Genomic DNA, 19906 nt, shown 5'->3' on the forward strand with positions numbered 1-19906 from the left:
TTATTATTATTATTATTATTATTATTATTATTATTATTATTTTGGGTTATTATTCATTTTAAATTTTTTTTGTTCATTTTATTATTTTGTGTATTTTATTTTATTTTTTTTCAAAAAAGTTAATGTTTTTGCTAATAATCTTTTGTCCAATCTTTGTAAATATAAGGAGTTGGTTGATTGTCATGACTACTTTCTAATGTTAGTAAAAAAAATATATAAAATAAAATTTACTAATGGTTGTTATGCCCTGTATGATTTTTATCATATTCGATATTTGAGTATGAGTTAAGTTGATTTATTTTTGCTCCAATAAGTTTCAAATTAATATAAATGTCAAATTCGATAATACAGTAGTTTTTTGGTAAGAGATAATGAAGTAGTTTATCCAACTCAGAATCCTCCAATGAGATTTATAATATAAATAAAAACTTATGTTTCAACATCGATTGTTTTCCATGGTAAATTATATGTTGTCATTTCCATAGTTATTTTGAAGAATGAGTTAAAGATATTGCTAATCAATGTTAATGAAGAAGATACCAAAGTAACTTCAAATCTGATGTATAAATAAGTTTTTTAAATGTATAAGCATCTATATATATAATTCTTAGATAGTTGTGCAACCACTAATCTAACCACAGTGTATGAGTATGACCACAAACTGTTTTCATAGTGACATGACAATTTATGGATTACCAACTTATTTTGGTAGATGCAATAGGATCCATCGTAATCTTTTCGAAATGTATAAACACATCTTTAATATCTATCTTATATTTACATCACTTTATTATTTTATTTTTTTAAAGGAACATCACTTTATTATTATTATTATTATTATTATTATTATTATTATTATTATTATTATTATTATTTTGTTTTTGTTGATGTTATTATTATAATTTTCATAATACTTATTGTTTCAATTTATACGAATGATTTTTTAACATTATAATATAAAATACCGCATAACACCCGTGCGATGCACGGGTGTGGGACTAGTATATATATATATATATATATATGAGTTTTGTTAACGTACACCCACTTGTCTTTTAGAAGGTGTGTATTAGCAAGTCATAACTAAAAAGTGGTAACATACACCTTGAGGTGCATGTTGCTAAAACACTCCTTCTAAAAAATAAGTGGGTGTACGTTAGCAACTCCTATAAGCATTTGCTAGAATACACCCACTAATTTTTTAGAAGGTGTGTTTTAGCAACTAATAACTAAAAAGTGATTAAATACACCCTAAGGTGTACGTTGCTAATGCACACCTTCATAAAAATGGGTGGGTGTGTTATAGCAAATCCCATATATGAGTTTTGTTAACGTACACCCACTATCCCTATATATATATATATATATATATATATATATATATATATATATATATATATATATATATATATATATATATATATATATATATATATATATATATATATTTGACGGTAAATAGTTTGATATTGGATTGTTTTTAAAAATAATTAGTTAGAAAAAAAATGATACTCCATCCGTACCAAATTATAAGTCGCTTTTAAAAAAAAAATTATACCAAATTATAAGTCGTTTTACATTACTGATAAAACATTTAATATTATTTTTCTTATTATACGCTTAACTATTTTTCCTGATTGGTGGTTCCCATGTACAAGACTTGACTTTGAGTAGTGAATCTTACCACAATTTGTGCCAAATTCACTCTTTAGTAAAAAAAAATCTTTTCCAAAAAAAAAAATCTAGAATCTAGAAGGAGTATTTATTTATTTTTGTCTTTCACCACCAGTTTAATTTGATTCAGGTGTCAGTTCTGGCATTAAGTGGTTTCAGTCCCCTCCCGATCGTAGTTACAGGGGATCGAACTGCGGTTCTCCTTACCAAGTTCAGCGCTAATCACAACTGAACCAACTAACGATTGGTTAGAAGGAGTAAATTTTGGTGAAATAAATAAATTTGAGAGGTATGCGAGAACTGTGGGAGGTGGAAAGAGAATTTCACATGAGCGTTTAAAGGATGAATTGATAAATTCTCAATTGTTGGTTATTGTTGACCCAAAAAACCTTGCTTTGTTCTAAAACGGTGACACACCCAATAAATAAACAAATAAAAGGAAAGCTCTTTCTAATTTCTATACCTCCCCGCCCATGCATTCCCTTCACCCCCACACTTTTTTTTCTTAAACAAATCCTTCTTAACTTTAAAATATTCTAATAATTTCTTTGAATATTCATCCCTATTACTTCAGTTTTCCAAAATACACATTTAGTTGTCTAATTATTTTCTAAACAAAACACACTTTTGAAAAGAAATTCAAATTTGTTTTTTTAAAACTGAGTTTTTAGTGCAAGTTATATTTCAAAATAATCAATTTGAGTTTTCTAGATGTTCCAAAAAAATTAAAATTAATGTTTTCTGAAACAAAACGTAAGGAAATTTAAGCTGGCTTTTATTTTCTTTGTGATAATATTTTCTATTTTTTTAAAAGAAAAATTGTGTTGACTTTACTTATTAACAAGGAGAAAATAGACTCATAAATTGAACAATTGTAGTCATTTTTTGAAAACAATGAAAATGAAAACAAAAACAAAAAAAAATGTTTTCAATATTTTTCAGAAAAGTGTCATATCTAGCTAGCTTTTATCATCTTCTTATCAAAATGATTCACTTCAAGAATCTCACATCTTCTTACTAACAAGTTAAAATAAACATATATTTTTACCATATTTTTATATGAAATTATAAACCATAAAGTACTCTTAAAAAGGACACATGTTAACATTTTACTCGGTAATTTATAAAGATTATGGAAGAAACTTGCTATTTTTTTTTTGTTACAATAGAGAAATAAGAAACTTGCAAGTTGCATGCAACCAAGTAGTTAATGATGAATGACGCCGCACATTTTGAATATATAAAACTTTGGATTCGGTCGTGATCTTAACTGTTGATCAGAACAGGTAGAAGGCCAGCTGGAAGTCCGTTGAGCAGGTGGTAGGCAGCAGGTCCGAGCAGATGATCCACGGAGGGGGGGGGTTGTACCTGCAGGTGCTCCGATGCCTAAGTCAGTAAGGGTAGAGAGCAAAAGAGATACTAGAGAGAGGTTAGAGAGAGAGAGTAATTGCAATAATGAATAGTGTCTACCTTGCTCTCCCATGAGGAAGAGTATTTATAGCCCCCAGCTCTGGGCCAAAGGTCCTCTTAGTGGGCCGGACTAGCCAAGGCCCATTAAGAGGGACTGCCAAGATATTACCCTTAGATAGTGGGTAGAGTAGTAATTTTACCCTATCTTGGTGGAGAGGTTGTGCCATGCTGACATGGAGGTGTTTGGGCAAGCCATGTGGACTTTGTGAGGGTCTAGGTGGACTAGCATTAGTCTAGTCCAGAACAGGAGCCCCCCAAGTCGTTGCTCCTAGGCATAGGAGTGATGACTTTAGATGTGTGCCCAAGTGCAGAAGGAAATCTCCTTGCAACCTCTCTTGAACAAAAGTGGACGAGGAAGTTGCTCGTCAAAGCCTTGCTCGTAGCAAGCATCTGCAATGTTTTGCTCGAATCGATTTTTCGAGGATGTTTAATATCTTACTCGTAATTATGGTTACGAGGAAGTATGTGTTGCTCGTATCTCCTGCGAGGAGATATTGCACAAGATGGAATAGTTGCTCGTTGCTATAGCGAAGAGATAACAACGAGAAGTATTGTTGCTCGCGACGATGACGAGGAGATGATTTTCAAGAAAGAATTGTTACTTGTTGATATGTTGCTCGTTGCTCTGGCGAAGAGATAGCAGCGAGGAAGTTTTATCGCTCGTTGCTATGACGAAGAGGCTAGCAACGAGGAGGTTTTATTGCTCGTTACTATGACGAGGAGGTTAGTAACGAGGAGGACTGTTTGTTGGGAATGTGAAAGGGCGCATTTACTGCTTTGATTTTTACGAGGGAGTGTAAGGACCATTGGATCAAAGCGTCTCTTCAATTTCCTGGCTTGATCTATATAATAGAGGAGAGTGAATTTCATTTTCACTTTTCACTCTCTCTCTTCAATTGTGATTCTGGATATTCTCTCTGAAGTTTCAACTTGCTTGTCAGATCGTTCTTCAGATTTTCTTCATATTCAAGGTAATTCTTCCAAATTTTGTTGCTTAGATCCATTTTTTGTTGTTCCTGCCCAGTTTTGGGCGTTTTTATATGAAGAATGTTATGAATTTATGAACATTAGGATGAATGTGCCGGGCACCGTATGAATTTAGTGCCGGGGAGCTTATCTCCTCGTTTCAAACTTTGGATAGTTTTTTAAGTGACGGGGAGCCTATCTCCCCGTTTCAAACTTTAGATAGTTTACATGCCGGGGAGCTTTCCTCCCCTTTTTAACTTAGAGAATTTTGCTGAAAATTTGTTGTTTAAATTTCATGCCGGGGAGCTTACCTCCCCGTCTTTGACTTAGAGAATTTTGCACGAAATTTGCTGTTTAAATTTTAGTGCCGGGGAGCTTACCTCCCCGTTTTGCCTGCCTTACCCTCCTCGGTTTGATTTTGATTGCCATTTGAAAAGGGCTTTGGTCGGGGACAGTGTCCTCGTCCTATCTTACGCCCTTTCACTTGAATTGCGGTGAAAGGGTGGATTTGATCATCGAATTCACTTTGTTTTTACTGCATTTCAGGTTTTAAAATGTCAGAATCCGAGGAGGTTGTGGAAGTGCAGGGTGCGGAGAAATATACGCTGGTCGACTGTATAACTGATCCTGCACTGGATTGGGTTGCTCCTGAGCCCCGGGGAATAGCTTCGGCGCTTACTCCCGAGGATTCTAAATTGCATACCACTGTCGAGCAGAGGAGAACAAACGATCCCAAACACTGGTCGACCCGTCTACCCGGGAAGGATGAACGGGTGTGCTCGTCTTTTGACGGGCATGATTTTGCTATGTACGAGTTCGTCTTTAAAGAGATGGGGCTTAGACTGCCGTTCAGCCCTTTTGCTGCAAGTGTTCTCAAAGCCTTGCAAGTGGCTCCGTCACAGCTGCACCCTAACTCCTGGTCGTTTATAATGGCGTTCGAGCATCTCTGCGTGTATAAAGGTGTTCGTTCCAGCCTTCCCCTCTTTTTTAGGTTCTTCAAAATTCAACGCAAGCCGACGAAGGAAGTAGGACGGGCACCTCGTCAAAACTGGGTTTCGTTGAAGCATCACGAGGATGTCAAACTTTTTAAGATGTTCGTGGACTCCATTAAGGATTTTAAGGAGAGGTATTATATCGTCCGGCCAGAGTCTCCTTCTGCCCGGGAGAGTTTACTGGAACTTGAGGAAGATATAGACGAGCAAGGTATTGCTCGTAAGGATGCCAGCGGGCAAGTCAGACTTCGAGCAGTTCCTAAGTTCCCGTTGAGCTGGTCGTACACCCACTTCCAGAAGGAGCCTAAGGAGTATACAACCGGGGACGCAGATTTGTCTCCCGAGGACAGGGCTGCCTTCGAGAGTTTGAAGGCCTTTGTGGCCGGTTTTACTCCAGGGGTCTGGACGACTCGTAAGGGAGTTATAATAAGGGACGAACACGGGGAGCCGAGGGCCTCTCCTCGCTATATTAATACTAGGACCCTCCTCAAGTGCAAAAATGCCGGGGAGGTTAAATTGTGTTTGGGTATTGTTTCCTTTCTTTTTAACTTAGAAAAATTTCTGTTATTGTTGTATGTATTCCTCGTCCCTTATTAACTTGCTCGTCGTTTGTTTGCAGACGAAATGGAAACCATTGCTGAGCGAATGTTGAAGGCCAAGCAGGAGGAGAAGGCGAGCAGATCTGGCCGAGGAAAGAAGAAGATTGTTGGGAGCCCTTCCGTGCGAGTGAGGCCGGGGTCCCCTTCCTTGCAGATTGTTGGGAGCTCGATCGGTGGTTCGGACACTCCTACCTCAGCTGCCCGGCCTCCTCCAGTGAAGAGGATGAGAGAAGATGATCCCCCGGTTGAGGAGACGGGCATGGGAGGATGCAGCAAGTTTCCAGTTCCCCGGTGCTATACGGTGGAAAATTTTTTTGAAAAATATCCTCCTGAAGTCTTTGATGCCGAGCGGTCAGCAATTTTTGACCAGGAGCCAGAGGTCCGTAAGCAGCAGCATGCTCGTGACATGGCTGTTGTGGTGCGAATGATCTCGAGCTCCCTTGTCCTTGGTGACGAGCGGGAATCTTTACTCGAGCAGCTGAACAATGCCCAGGCCAGGCACGAGCGGGCCAAAAGTCGGATCAACCAGCTCAAGATTGATGTGGATGACCTCAAGGAGAAGCAGAAACGCTGGGGTGACCAGGTGGAGGAGCACCGTAAAAGGAGAGAGGAGTTGGATGCTGCTCGGGCTGAGATTGAAAGGCTTACTGCTGCTATGGCGCCGGGCGAGAACGAGCACAAGGCTGCCGAGGGCTTGACTACCCGAGCAGACTTGGTCAAGGTGATTGCTCAGTTGTCCCATGACTTTGTAGAGGGCACTGAGTATGCCTTTGAGAATGTCGTGCAGCAGATTAAGTGCCTTAATCCTGATGTGGAATTGGTGACCCGGGGAATGCATGTGAACGGGGAAGTCAAAGATGGCCAGATTGTTATCCCTGCTGGCCTAGACGTCTCTGATGACGAGGAGGTTGATGCTGAAGTGGTGCACGAGGAGGACCATGAAGACGAGCAGGAAGATAGGTGCGAGGAGTAGATGTCCCTGGTTTTTCTATTTGTAATTTGTTTTGTCTTTTTGAATTTTGGGGCCTTTGAGCCATGGTTTGTAATATTGGAACAAGTGGGCTTTCGTCCCCGTCTTTTATTTTTATGACAATTCCGGGCAGGTGCCCGTTTATTTATCTATGCTTGTTTATAACTGCTCGTCTATACCTGCTCGCATGTATGTTTCCTCGTCTTTTAACTTAGAAAATTTTACGAAATTTCGTTGTTTTTAAAATTTCAACCGGGGAGCTTCCCCGTCTAATAACTTAGAAAATTTTGAGGAAATTTCGTTGTTTAAAATTTCAACCGGGGAGCCTCCCCGTCTAATAACTTAGAAAATTTTGCGAAATTTCGTTGTTAAAATTTCAACCGGGGAGGTCTGGTCCCTACTTTTAACTTAGCGAAATTTTATGCTAATTTTTTGCTCAAAATCTGAGCCGGGGAGCTTGTCCCCTTTTTAAACTTAACGAAATTTGCTGTTTAAACTTCGTGACGGGGAGTTTCTCTCCCCGTTATTGAGGTGCTCGTCTGGGCATGCTGGTATGCTCATTCGAGCAAGTTGGTGTGCTAAGTTTTGCCTGTTTATTTTTATGCCTGTTTTGTATACTTATCATATTTTTGCATGTATGAATGCTGCGCTCGTTGTTATTTTGCCGGGGAGGTTTCCCCTGCTTGATACTGAGCATGTTTTATTGAGGGTAGTCTCCTCTGTTTTGACTTAAACAGTTTAGGGAACTGTATAAGGACTTAGAGTTGTTTCTAAGTTACGCGAATACGAGCACGCTAGTGTACCTTTCTTCGCAACCTGAACCTCCCATCGCGAGCTGGGTGCTAGGTCGTGGCACGGGGACGATGGGCTCGTTTCGAGAGTTATCCTCGTCTAGCAGGAGTTCCATTTCCCTTATGGTGAATTAGTTCCCCTGCTATGGTTTTAGATGAGCACGTGTGCCATGGTGCCCTCCGTTGTTTAAGGTGCTCGATTCGTTGTGTTCTGAAGTGCGAGCAGCCTTTTTTGGTGTGGCAATAACTTAGCTGTAATATTGTTTCAATTTCTGGGCATTCCAAGGTCGAGGAAGTTTCTTTCCTCGAAGGTCCTCGAGATAGTATGCACCATTTTCTGTTTTGTCAATGACGCGGTATGGTCCTTCCCAATTGGGTGCAAGTTTGCCATCCTGGGAGTCTGCATTGCGTCTTAGGACGAGGCTGCCCACCTCGAATTCTCTTTTGATGACTTTGGTGTCATGACGGGCAGCTATTTTCTGCTTCAAGGTGGCCTCTTTTAAGGAAGCTCCCGTTCGAATTTCTTCGACGAGGTCAAGCTCCTCTCGAAGTGCTTCGTCATTTTGCTCCTCGTCTAGAGGTTGCTCAGTCCGACGAGATGGTTCCCCAATCTCTACGGGGATAACTGCCTCCGTTCCATATACCATTCGGAAGGGGGTCTCTCCGGTTGTGGAGTGTGGGGTTGTTCGATAGGCCCAGAGTACATTGTCAAGCTCTTCGACCCATTTCTTTTTGTTTTGGTCGAGTCTTCTTCGTAACCCTCTCAGGATTACTCTGTTGGCTGCTTCAGCTTGCCCGTTGGTTTGGGGGTGCTCGACCGATGTGAAGTGCTGCTTGGTGCCCAGGGCAACAAGGAATGCTTGGAAATCTTTGTCTGTAAACCGTGTTCCGTTGTCTGTGACTACCACCTGTGGTATTCCGAATCTAGCTAGCACATTTCTTTTGAAGAAGCGCAGGATTCTGAGTGATGTGATGTCGGAGAGGGGTTCGGCTTCCACCCACTTTGTGAAGTAGTCGACTGCTACTATTAGGTAGCGATTTTGATAAAGTCCTTTGGTAAAAGGACCAAGTAAGTCCATGCCCCACCAGGCGAAGGGCCAGGGGGAAGACAAAGATTTTAGTTCTCGAGGGGGAGCTAAGTGCATATCCCCATGCCTTTGGCATTTGTCACATTTTTTTACGTGGTCTTTGGCGTCCTGTTGCATAGTAGGCCAATAGTACCCTGCTCGTAGAGCTTTCCTGGCAAGTGACCTTCCTCCTAGGTGCTGGGCGTTAATGCCCTCGTGGACTTCGCGCAGGATGTAATCTGCTGTGTCCTCGTCCACGCATTTTAGGAGAGGAATGGAAAATCCTCTCCTGTATAATTTTTCATCAAGGATGACATAGGTGCAGGCTCTTCGTCTGACTACAGCTGCTTGTTTCTGGTCGTCAGGGAGAGTTCCGTGCTCGAGGAAGTTGTATACTGGAGTCATCCAACAGTCTTTGTCGCCAATGACGTTTATGTCCACAACCTTGCTTGGTTTTTCTATGCTTGGACGAGGGAGTATCTCTTGGATGATAGATTTGTTTCCGCCCTTCCTTTTTGTGCTTGCCAGCTTGGACAGGATATCTGCCCTTTTGTTATGCTCGCGGGGAACATGTAATATTTCAACAGAGTTGAACTTGGTGATCTTTTCCTTTACTAACACTAGATATTCAGAGAGGTTATCATTCTTGGTCTGGTACTCTCCTAGTACTTGTGAGGCGACCAGTTGCGAATCTGTGTAGATTTTTATCTCCTTGGCTTGTACGTCCTCGGCCAAACGTAGTCCAGCGAGGAATGCTTCATATTCTGCTTGGTTGTTTGAAGTTGGGAAGGATAGTGCTAGGGACACCTCGATTAGTAAGCCATTCTCATTTTCAAGAATGATGCCTGCACCTGCTCCTGTGGCGCTTGATGCTCCGTCCACAAAGATTGTCCATTTATCTGCTCCGTCCACTGTAGGGGAGGAGCTCGTCATCTCTGCGACGAAGTCAGCTAGGACTTGGGCTTTTAGAGCTTTTCTGCTTTCGTAACGAATGTCGAATTCTGAGAGTTCGAGGGACCATTTGAGCATCCTGCCCGCCATATCTGGTCGGCCAAGCAAAGATTTGATTGGTTGGTCTGTTCGGACCACAATTGTATGAGCCAATAAATAATGTCTTAGTCTCCTCGCAGCATAAACTAGTGCAAGGGCTATTTTTTCAATTTATTGGTATCTTAGTTCAGGACCCTGCAAGGCTTTGCTCGTAAAGTATACTGGTTTCTGCCCTTCGTTTGTCTCACGAATAAGAGCTGCACTTACAGCCTCTGAGGCGACGGAAAGGTACAGGTATAATACCTCCTCGTCATTTGGTCGTGAGAGGACAGGTGGCTCTGATAAGGCCTTTTTCAAATGTTGGAGAGCTTGCTCGCACTCCTCTGTCCATTCGAAGACTGCTTCTTTCTTTAGTAATTTGAAAAAGGGAAGTGCATGTTGTGCTGATTTGGATACAAATCTGGAAAGCGATGTCAGCATTCCATTAAGAGTTTGTATGGACTTCTTATCGCTCGGAGTGGGGAGCTCGGCAAAAGCTCTGCACTTGTCAGGGTTGGCTTCAATTCCTCGCTCGGTTAGGTAAAACCCTAGGAATTTCCCTGTTCGGACCCCGAAGGTGCACTTCTCTGGATTAAATCTCATGTTGTATTTCCTGGCCTGCTCGAACACTTTTCGAAGGTGCACGACATGGTCGAGTTCCTCAGGGGATTTTACGATCATGTCGTCCATGTATACCTCGAGCATGTCTCCTATTTGTCCTCGGAAGACTTTGTTCATCATTCGCTGGTATGTGGCTCCTGCATTTTTGAGACCGAAGGGCATTACGTTGTAGTAATAGTTGCCCGACTCAGTCATGAAAGCTGTTTTTTCTCTATCTGCCACTGCCATTGGAATTTGGTTATAACCTGAATAAGCATCCATAAAAGACAATAATTTAAAGCAAGAGGAATTATCAACAAGTCTATCAATGCAAGGTAAGGGATAAGAGTCTTTAGGGCAAGCCCTGTTAAGATCGGTATAGTCACAACACATCCTCCACTTTCCATTAGATTTTTTGACGAGTACAACGTTGGACAGCCAGGTTGTATACCTGGCCTCCGAAATGAAATTTGCCTCTAAGAGGTCTTTTACACATTTTTCTGCAGCCTCCGATTTCTCAGGAGACTGCCTACGCCTACGTTGTACAATGGGAAGTGCAGTAGGATCAATAGTCAGCTGGTGACATGCTACGTTGGGGTCCAACCCGGGCATCTCGGAAGCGTGCCAGGCGAACAGATCAGCATTTTCCTTCAAGCAGGCTTCAAGCTGCTTCCTAGCAAGTTCGGGGAGCCCAGTCCCAATCTTCACTGCCCTGCTCGGGTCTTCTCCGAAGGGCATCAGCTCGAACTCCCCGTCTGGAACTGGACGACGGTGCTCTTGGCTTGCCTCGTCGTCTTCCTTCTTCTCTTTGCGGAGCTTCTTCTCATCCTTGTTTTCCTGTTTGGAAAAGCGGCTGTCGAGGTCGATGGAGCTGATTTCTGGCAAGGGCAGGGAAGTTGTTGCCTTGGACTTCTTGGACTCGGGGAGCTGCCCGATATATTCATTTCCTTTGGAGGAGGCATTGAAGACTCTCCTTGCAGCTTCAATGTCTCCATGCAGTGTCGCAACTTGGCCTTTATGAGTATAATACTTCATCTTGAGGTGGGCAGTTGAAGGGACAGCCATTAAGTCAGCAATAGCTGTCCGGCCCAGGATGCACTGGTAGAGAGAAGGGCAGTCTACTACCAGGAATTTCACTTTGATGGTTTTTGAAGTTTCTTCAGAGCCAACGGTGACTAGCAGGTCTACATAGCCCCATGGCTTAGTTGTTGCTCCATTAAATCCGGAGAGATCAGATCCAAAGTAAGGAGTGAGGTAGGTCTCATCTAGTTGCAGAGTCTTGAAAAGTTGGGAATACATGATATCACAGGAGCTTCCTTGGTCGACCAGTACCCTGCGGACGTCCATATTTGCCATGTCCACTCTGATGAGCAGGGGTATCTGGGAGTTTGCAGTTCCACCGGGCAGCTCTTCCATATAGAAGGCTAAGGGCTTTGATTGCCCTTTCGGTTTATCCAAAGTTGCATTCAGGTTGGAGGAGCCATCTATCAATTCTTCAAATTTTCTCTTGATGGATCCCACAGTTTGTTTGTCAAAACCTCCACCAGAGATAATCATAGCTTGGGCAAGTGCGTCCCATTTGTTCAGTGTGGGAGCAACATAGGTGTCGTCCAAGTAGTCAGGGACAAAGAAGTCTTCAGGTCTGGAGATGGCAAGGGCAACTGGCTTGTGCCCGGATTTTTCTGGTGCAGCTTCTTCAGTGTTGCTGGTCTCAGCAGCTTCTGCCCGGGGAGCATTGCCCCTCTTCACGTATTGTTTGATTTGCCCATTTCTAATCAAAATTTCAATGGCGTCTTTCAATTGGATGCAGTCGTCAGTCAGATGGCCGTAGCCTTTGTGGTACTTGCAGTATTTGCTCTTGTCTTGGCCAGGCTTTGAGGGTTGTTGTCTTGGAAATTTAATTCCTGCTTTAGTGAACTCAGCTGAGTTGCACTCTTTCCAAATTTCTTCCCGAGTTTTACTAAGGGGAGTATAGTTGCTGAATGTGCTGGGAGGTCCACGGGGTTCTCTAGGCCTTTCGCCTCTTCGTCTTCCTCCTCCTCGGCTAGACTGTTCAGCATTTGAATGAGGAGCAGGCTGGTTGTTTCCTGCTCGCCCATAACGGGCAGCATCTGCAGCTTGTTGCTCCTCATATTGGATGTAGGCTTGAGATTTAAGGAGGAGGTCGCTAAAGGTGCGCGGTTTTCAATTCCCACGGCTCTTGCAAAGTCACTGTTTGGCCTAAGGCCCCTTTGTAGCAGGTACTTCTTCATGTCATCAGTTGTTTCTACCTGGACGGCTTCTCTGTTGAACCTCTCTATGAAACTGCGGAGAGATTCATTATCAGCTTGGAAGATGGCGTCCAGGACTGCCTCAGTCTTTGGTTGCTTGCGGGAAGCAGTGAAGTGCCTGCAGAATTGGTCGGTCAGATCCATCCATGAGATAACGGAGCGAGGAGCTAGGCTGTGGTACCAGGCCATAGCTCCCTTTCTTAGTGTAGTTGGGAAGATTCTGCATCTAATTGCTCCGCTGACCCTTAAGAAGTTCAGGGTAGCATTGACTGATGCGATGTGTTCATCTGGGTCAGTAAGTCCATCATAAGCTGGGAGAGCAGGTGGTCGCTCACATCCCTTTGGAACGGGTGCTTGAAGGATGTCGTGAGATAAAGGGCAGCGGGGATCCTCCTCGTCGCTCTCTTGTGAGTTTAGGGGAGGTGAGCCCTCACGATTAGGAGTAGGGCTCCTGGAGAATTGGTCAGTGTGATGGCTGCGGCTTACTGGCTGCCCTTGTTTGGTCATCAAGCTGAGTCCCTGGGGAGAATGATGACGAGGAGGTGTTCGGTCCACAATTTTTCCTTTTTTCACATTTGGAGAAGATATACCCTCGCGGGGAGGGGAGACATGGTCTCTTTTCTTGCCAGGTTGCTCAATCCTCTCGAGGGCAGGTCGTCGTTGTCTGACAGTTTCTTGACGAGGAGGGGATTGAGAAGTAGGAGTTCTCCTCGGGGGAGAGTTGTTCCTTGAGAATCGCTGATTCCTTTCCAAGCGATCGAGTCTCAGATTCTGCTCGTCCATTCGGCGATTCTGGCCTTGGAGAGCTTCGGTGGTTTGTTTCAGGGCAGCTATGAGTGTTGCTAGTTCAGCATTGGTAACTGAAGCAGCGGACAAGTCGGTCTCTGCTGATTTGCCCTGCTCGGATTGGGGACGCTTCCCTGCCTGCTTCTCAGTCAAGACGACCAAGTCGCCATCCTCAGAAGTCCAGGAAGTTTCCTGCCCGTCTCTAGGGTCTGACTCGGGGAGGGCCTGGAGGTCAGTGATGAGAGCAGGAGACAGGCGGGGAGAAGGTGGAGGAGCAGCGTCCTCAACGTCATTGTTGAAATGAGATGAACTGGCCATGACGAAGAAGTGATTGATTGGTTTTGTTCTTTAGTTTTCTTGTTCGAAATAAAGAAGGGGAGAACTCAGTTCCCCACAGTCGGCGCCACTGATCTTAACTGTTGATCAGAACAGGTAGAAGGCCAGCTGGAAGTCCGTTGAGCAGGTGGTAGGCAGCAGGTCCGAGCAGATGATCCACGGAGGGGGGGGGGTTGTACCTGCAGGTGCTCCGATGCCTAAGTCAGTAAGGGTAGAGAGCAAAAGAGATACTAGAGAGAGGTTAGAGAGAGAGAGTAATTGCAATAATGAATAGTGTCTACCTTGCTCTCCCATGAGGGAGAGTATTTATAGCCCCCAGCTCTGGGCCAAAGGTCCTCTTAGTGGGCTGGACTAGCCAAGGCCCATTAAGAGGGACTGCCAAGATATTACCCTTAGATAGTGGGTAGAGTAGTAATTTTACCCTATCTTGGTGGAGAGGTTGTGCCATGCTGACATGGAGGTGTTTGGGCAAGCCATGTGGACTTTGTGAGGGTCTAGGTGGACTAGCATTAGTCTAGTCCAGAACAGGTCGGTGGCTTGGGACACCAATTCCATACGTAGGCATCACTGCACATGTTAGTTGTCATCATACACAAAAAACCAACGATTGTTTGCACACATCTTTTTCATACTGTTAATTTATTTATTTAACATTCTTTGTCTTTAATTTTGTATCAGGATGTCAATTTAGTAATAAAATTTGTGAAATATCAACACAGGGTTGACATTTGGTGTAGGCTTAGAGTCCAAGTGCTCCTCTTTAGTTTTCACAAGTTCGACTCTTTCTACGTCAACTCATTTGTAATAGACAATGAGATTGTCTCTTAGTAATCTTATCAGGACTAGAGTCGATATTTGTCTGTGGTGCTTATCTTTCGTTCCAGTGAATAAGAGGAGGATTTTGTATCTGCAGGTGGTCTGATGTTCAAGTTAGTGAAATGCGTGAAGCAGATGTTGTAAGAGATATAATAGAATGTATCTGACTCCTCTACATCAGAGGGGTATATATAGTTCCCGTCGTTGGGCCATGGCCCTTGATGTGCATATTAATTCCATCAAGCGACTATCGAAAAACGAGTGAGGGTTGAGCCTTGAAGGGAAGAAAATGTCCATCATTCCAATGTTGGCGAAGACAAGGCTTCCTGAGCCGTTGAGGAGGGGCGGCGATATTGGGTTTTTCATCAATTGGGTCGTGTTCCACGGTCTGAGGAGGAAGATCTCCCTGTGCTTTTGGGCCTAAGGCCTTGTCCAGGTCATTTAGATTAGTCGGTTGAGTTTCCAAAGTTTTTTTTTACAAAACAAAAATAAAAATTATTATGAAATACCAATTTAATCCTTTAGCCAGTATTTGTCTTTCTAGAGTTTTAACCGTTCACCACGACATATACATACATTAACCCATTAACGGAAGGCTTCTTCTCGTGAAAGTCCTTCGCTCAAGCCAAAAGGGATCAGTGTCAATCAATTTATGTTTTTCTCTAAATTTAGTACAACAATTTTAAGTATTTTACGTTTATTCAATTTGATGCATCTTGCATAAGAGATTAGTCAAAATCGTAAAATACCACTCAAACAAACATACCATGTAAGGTTACTACAGGATCGAACTCGAATAAAAGCATACAACCTAATAGTATTGTTATTGTCGGTGTCAACTAAGTTACAACTTATAGACATCGTGCATAAGAGATTATTTAAGTATGTTTTGCTGGTAATTAAAAAAATTGTATGGTTATTCCTGTGAGCTTAGCTCAGTTGGTAAGAATATCACACTTTATATGTAAGGATCAGGGTTGAACTCCGAACACTCTACTTATCCACCTTAAAGATAGAGTTTCTAACCACTATGCTACCTGACAAAAAGAAAATGGATGGTTTGCAATTTGATAGATTTTACCATATATATATTTGATTGAAAGACTAAATTGATTATTTTTTTTTTTTTCTGAATTGATTAGAATGTAAGGATCTTGAATTCTTTAAATATGTGGTTAAGATTTAATAAAATAAAAAGTTTATTATTTCTTAAATTTAATTGACTAAATTTTCTACGTTACCATTTAACTTTTAAATCAAGGGGAGAAGAATTATCAAGAAAACACTATTTTTTTTACTTTAGAAAATACTATTTATTTATTTGTTTATAATTGCTTACTTTCTTCTCTTTTTGAATTTTTTGTTTTGTTTTGACAAGTGAATGAGGCAACCAAGTACAAAAGGAAAGAAATGGTAACTATGAAGGACCACATTCTAGTTACTTATTCAATAGACACATTTACAATGGAAATCTTTAGTTGAAACTTGTGCACCTATTATTAATTGGACCGTGAATATAGGATCGTATCATGACTAGGAAACTAAAAAGGTGTAATAATAAAAAAAAACTAAAAAGTGATGAAAAATTGGACACAAAAATGAATACTCATATATTTGAACCCTTTTAGGATTAGTTGCTTTCAAAGTAGAAAAATAACTAACCAGTACATTGTTCTTGTTTTTTTTGGAAACAAGAAACATCCAAGAGAGGTTGCTTTTGAGATGTGTGTACCAATTTTCTCTTGCCTTTAAAGACAAGTTCCCTAGCCAGCCATCTCTTTCCCACAAAGTTAGGTCCTTGCCATGTGGTATGGCAATCCTTTGCTTGCTTCTTTTTACCACAAATCTTGATATTTAAATTACCAAAACTAGAAGAGTTTCTCAAACCAAAAAAACTTTAGAACTGAAAATATCAACACAAGCAATTGGCTTTGAGTGAATACAACAGGAGAGAGTAACAAACAATTCCTTTTAATGATCAAGTGAATTTCAATAACTTCCAAGGCTATAGTTGGATAAATAACTTTGAAGTGTTTTTTAAATAACTTTTGAATGAAGTGCAATTTGTTTGATGTTGTTTTTACTCTTTTTTTCTTCTTTAAATGACTATTTTTAATTAACTCATTTTTACTTTAAAAATATTTGTTTGTTATGAAGTTAATTAACAAAAACTACAAGATTATATTAGAAGAATAGAGATGAAGGGTGCTATAAAATGGTAATCCCCCCAAAAGAAACTAGATGAAGGAGATAGGGAGAGAAGAAAGTATACAAGATTTTCTATATTATTCTCTTCATGGCATTTTTTAAATAAAAATTTAGAGTGCAAAGACATCAACGAAAGACAAGACATTGTTGGATCAACTAGTAACAAAACGAATAACGAATAAAGCAAACAATGAACATGCAAGAAGTTTGATAACGGAGTTTCCTAAGTAGTGGATACGTCTCTGACCGTAGAAGTCACTATAGTTTCGTTTCTATTAGATGAATAAATTAGGGTTTTAGTGTTATAAGTTATAATAATAATAATAATAATAATAATAATAATAATAATAATAATAATAATAATAATAATAATTCGATCCAGATAACAACAATAATACCCCTACCATACCACATCTTAGCGCCCCCCCCAAAACATTTGGATCAAGCCCATAAGGGCAGGGGGCGAACCATAGCCTCTTCTTGCATATGAGTCATACTCAACGAACATCTTAATTATGTTAGCACTCTAAATTCCCTCTTATTATTTTGCCGCATGTACTCTAATCAATTAGTATTATTATTCAAATAAAAAACATAACAAATAAAAATTGTGCGGATTTTTTCAAAATCCAATTTAATAGAAACGAACAACATCAAATGTCTTGTTAAAAACTTTAGGAAAAAGTTCACAAATTCTAGCTCAACTGGCAGAAATGTCGAAATTGCTAGTGTCAAATGTTAGGACCGAGGTTCGAACCCCTCACTCCACTTTGTGTGTGTGAATTTTCAATGACTTTATCATTTCACCTATAAAAAAAACTTTAGCAAAAATACATGACGTCATTTAAGTTTTGCTTTTGTAACATATATGTTTTAAGTATTTTATGTTTGTAATAAATAGGTCTTTTACGATTTTTTAAGTAACAAATAAGTCCTTTAAATTTATAAGGTAGAGTGATGAAACCTTAATGTTAACGTGGTAGAGTAATGAAACCCAAAAGCTGATCATAGGATAAGATTGCCCTCACATATTTATATATATAACATATTTATACATTCAACAGTCCGGGAACATCATGGAAGATCTAAAAAGCAGATTTTCAACCATATTTCAGGAAAAAAATTGGAATAAGCTCAAAGGGTGGAAGGAAAAAAACCTATCTTTTGCTGGAAGAGGTACCCTAATCAAGGCTGTGGCTCAAACCATCCCTACCTACCTAATGAGCTGCTTTCTTATTCCCAAGGGGGTGTGTGAACAGCTGGAAAAAATGATATGCAACTTCTGGTGGGGTAATACCACTGACCACAGGAAAATACACTAGCTGAAATGGTCAAAAGTGTGTACTCAGAAAAATAAAGGAGGATTGGGTTTCAGAGACCTAAGAGCCTTCAATGAGGCTCTGTTAGCAAAACAAGGCTGAAGACTCATCACAAACCCTACTTCTCTAGTAGCCCAGGTTTTAAAGGCTAAGTACTACCCAAATGAAGGCTTTCTACATGCTAAGCACAAGCAAATGACGAGCTATATTTGGAGAAGTATCATCCAAGCCAACTGGATCCTAAAAAGAGGTAGCTACTGGTCAATAGGATCTGGTCAAGATGTTAACATCTGGGATGATAATTGGATAAAGCAAACTGGTACAAACTATAGAAGCAGCCCTAAGCCTAATAACTTGAACCTCACTAAAGTTCAGGAACTCATGGACTGTAACTATAATGAATGGAATGAGGATATCATCAAGCAAGTCTTCCATCCCTCTGAGGCCCAGATGATTCTTAACATCCCTATTATTGACAAATCTCAACCTGATACTCTCACTTGGGACAGCACACAAGATGGCCAATATTCAGTTAAAAGTGGCTATCATGCCATCATGGAATGGGGTAATCTATCAAATGCTACTACTTCTAATAACTCTCAGGATGTATGGAAAGCTATTTGGAAACTAAATGTGCCCCCTAAGCACAATCACCTCCTATGGAGAGCTCTAAATAACGCCCTACCAGTCAAGAATAACTTGTTCAAAAGAGGGGTCAGATGTGACCCTTTATGCCCACGTTGCTCAAATACCTTGGAAATTACTCACCATGTGTTTTTAGAGTGTGAGTGGGCAAAACAAGTATGGTTTGCCTCATCTCTGACTCTAAACCTAGGGCAAAATCAGCTTACTGACCTCCACGATTGGCTTATTTATATGATGAACAACACTAATAAGGAATGCGTAGAGAAAATCACAGCTATCATCTATGGTATATGGTATGCAAGAAATATGCTTATCTTTCAGGAAAAACACTTACCTCCTCAAGAGATCAGCTCAATGGCTTTCAAACAGCTTCAAGAGTACCAACTTCATGGCTTTGAACAGAAAATTTGCGATCCTAATGTAAAATCGAGTGCTTGCAGGAACGACACTAGCTGGAGTCCACCACTTAGGGGCATCCTGAAGATCAATGTGGATGCTCACCTAAGTAGTGATGGCCATTGGTCGACGGGTTTGGTCCTAAGAAGGTCGGATGGAAGCGTCGTCGGAGCTGCAACTAGGTCACACAAAGGGATTGCAGATATCATTACGGGAGAAGCCATGGGATTAAATGACACGATAGAGTGGATGGAAAATAGAGGCGAACGAAACGTCTTCTTCGAGCTTGATTCACAAATCATCGTCAGAGCTGTACAGGGGAACAACGAGGTTCGTCACAGTTGGGGGAAAGCAGTTCGGCGCTGCAAGCTCTTCCTAAAAGAGAATCCTAGATCTAATATTGGCTGGGTGCAAAGAAAGGCAAACCAGGCTGCCCATGAAATGACAAAATGGGCCGAAATTGAGCCCAACAAAGATTGGACTAATGACATACCCTATTGTATTAGGCCTATTATCCAAAAAGATAAAGGCAATGTATCTCATAGTCTTATTTGAATAAAATAATTGTTTCCCTAAAAAAAAACAGTCTGGGAACATAACCAATGTAAGACTTCAAACAAACTTCAATATCACAACTACATATTACACCCACTCTCACGCCTAGCTTGGGCCTAGGTCAAATGCTCACATTGTAGTCCTTAATTCGGCTCTGATACCACGTTAACATTGAGGTTTCATAGAAGGGAGAAAACATAAGGTGGCTAGGGTTTCATTATGAACAACTAAAAAGTCTTAATTGAATCAACCAAGCTCTCTTTGATAAGAACTGTATACATGCACCCGCTAATGATATTGGTCTATAATCATCCACTTTAATCGGGTTTGTCCGTTTTAGGAATTAGAGAGATGAATGTGGTGTTGATCCCTTTTGCTAGCTTTCCGTTTTCATGAAATTCGGACAAAAATCTTAGA

This window comes from Trifolium pratense, linkage group LG1 (assembly GCF_020283565.1).
Source record: "Trifolium pratense cultivar HEN17-A07 linkage group LG1, ARS_RC_1.1, whole genome shotgun sequence".
NCBI lineage: Eukaryota > Viridiplantae > Streptophyta > Magnoliopsida > Fabales > Fabaceae > Trifolium > Trifolium pratense.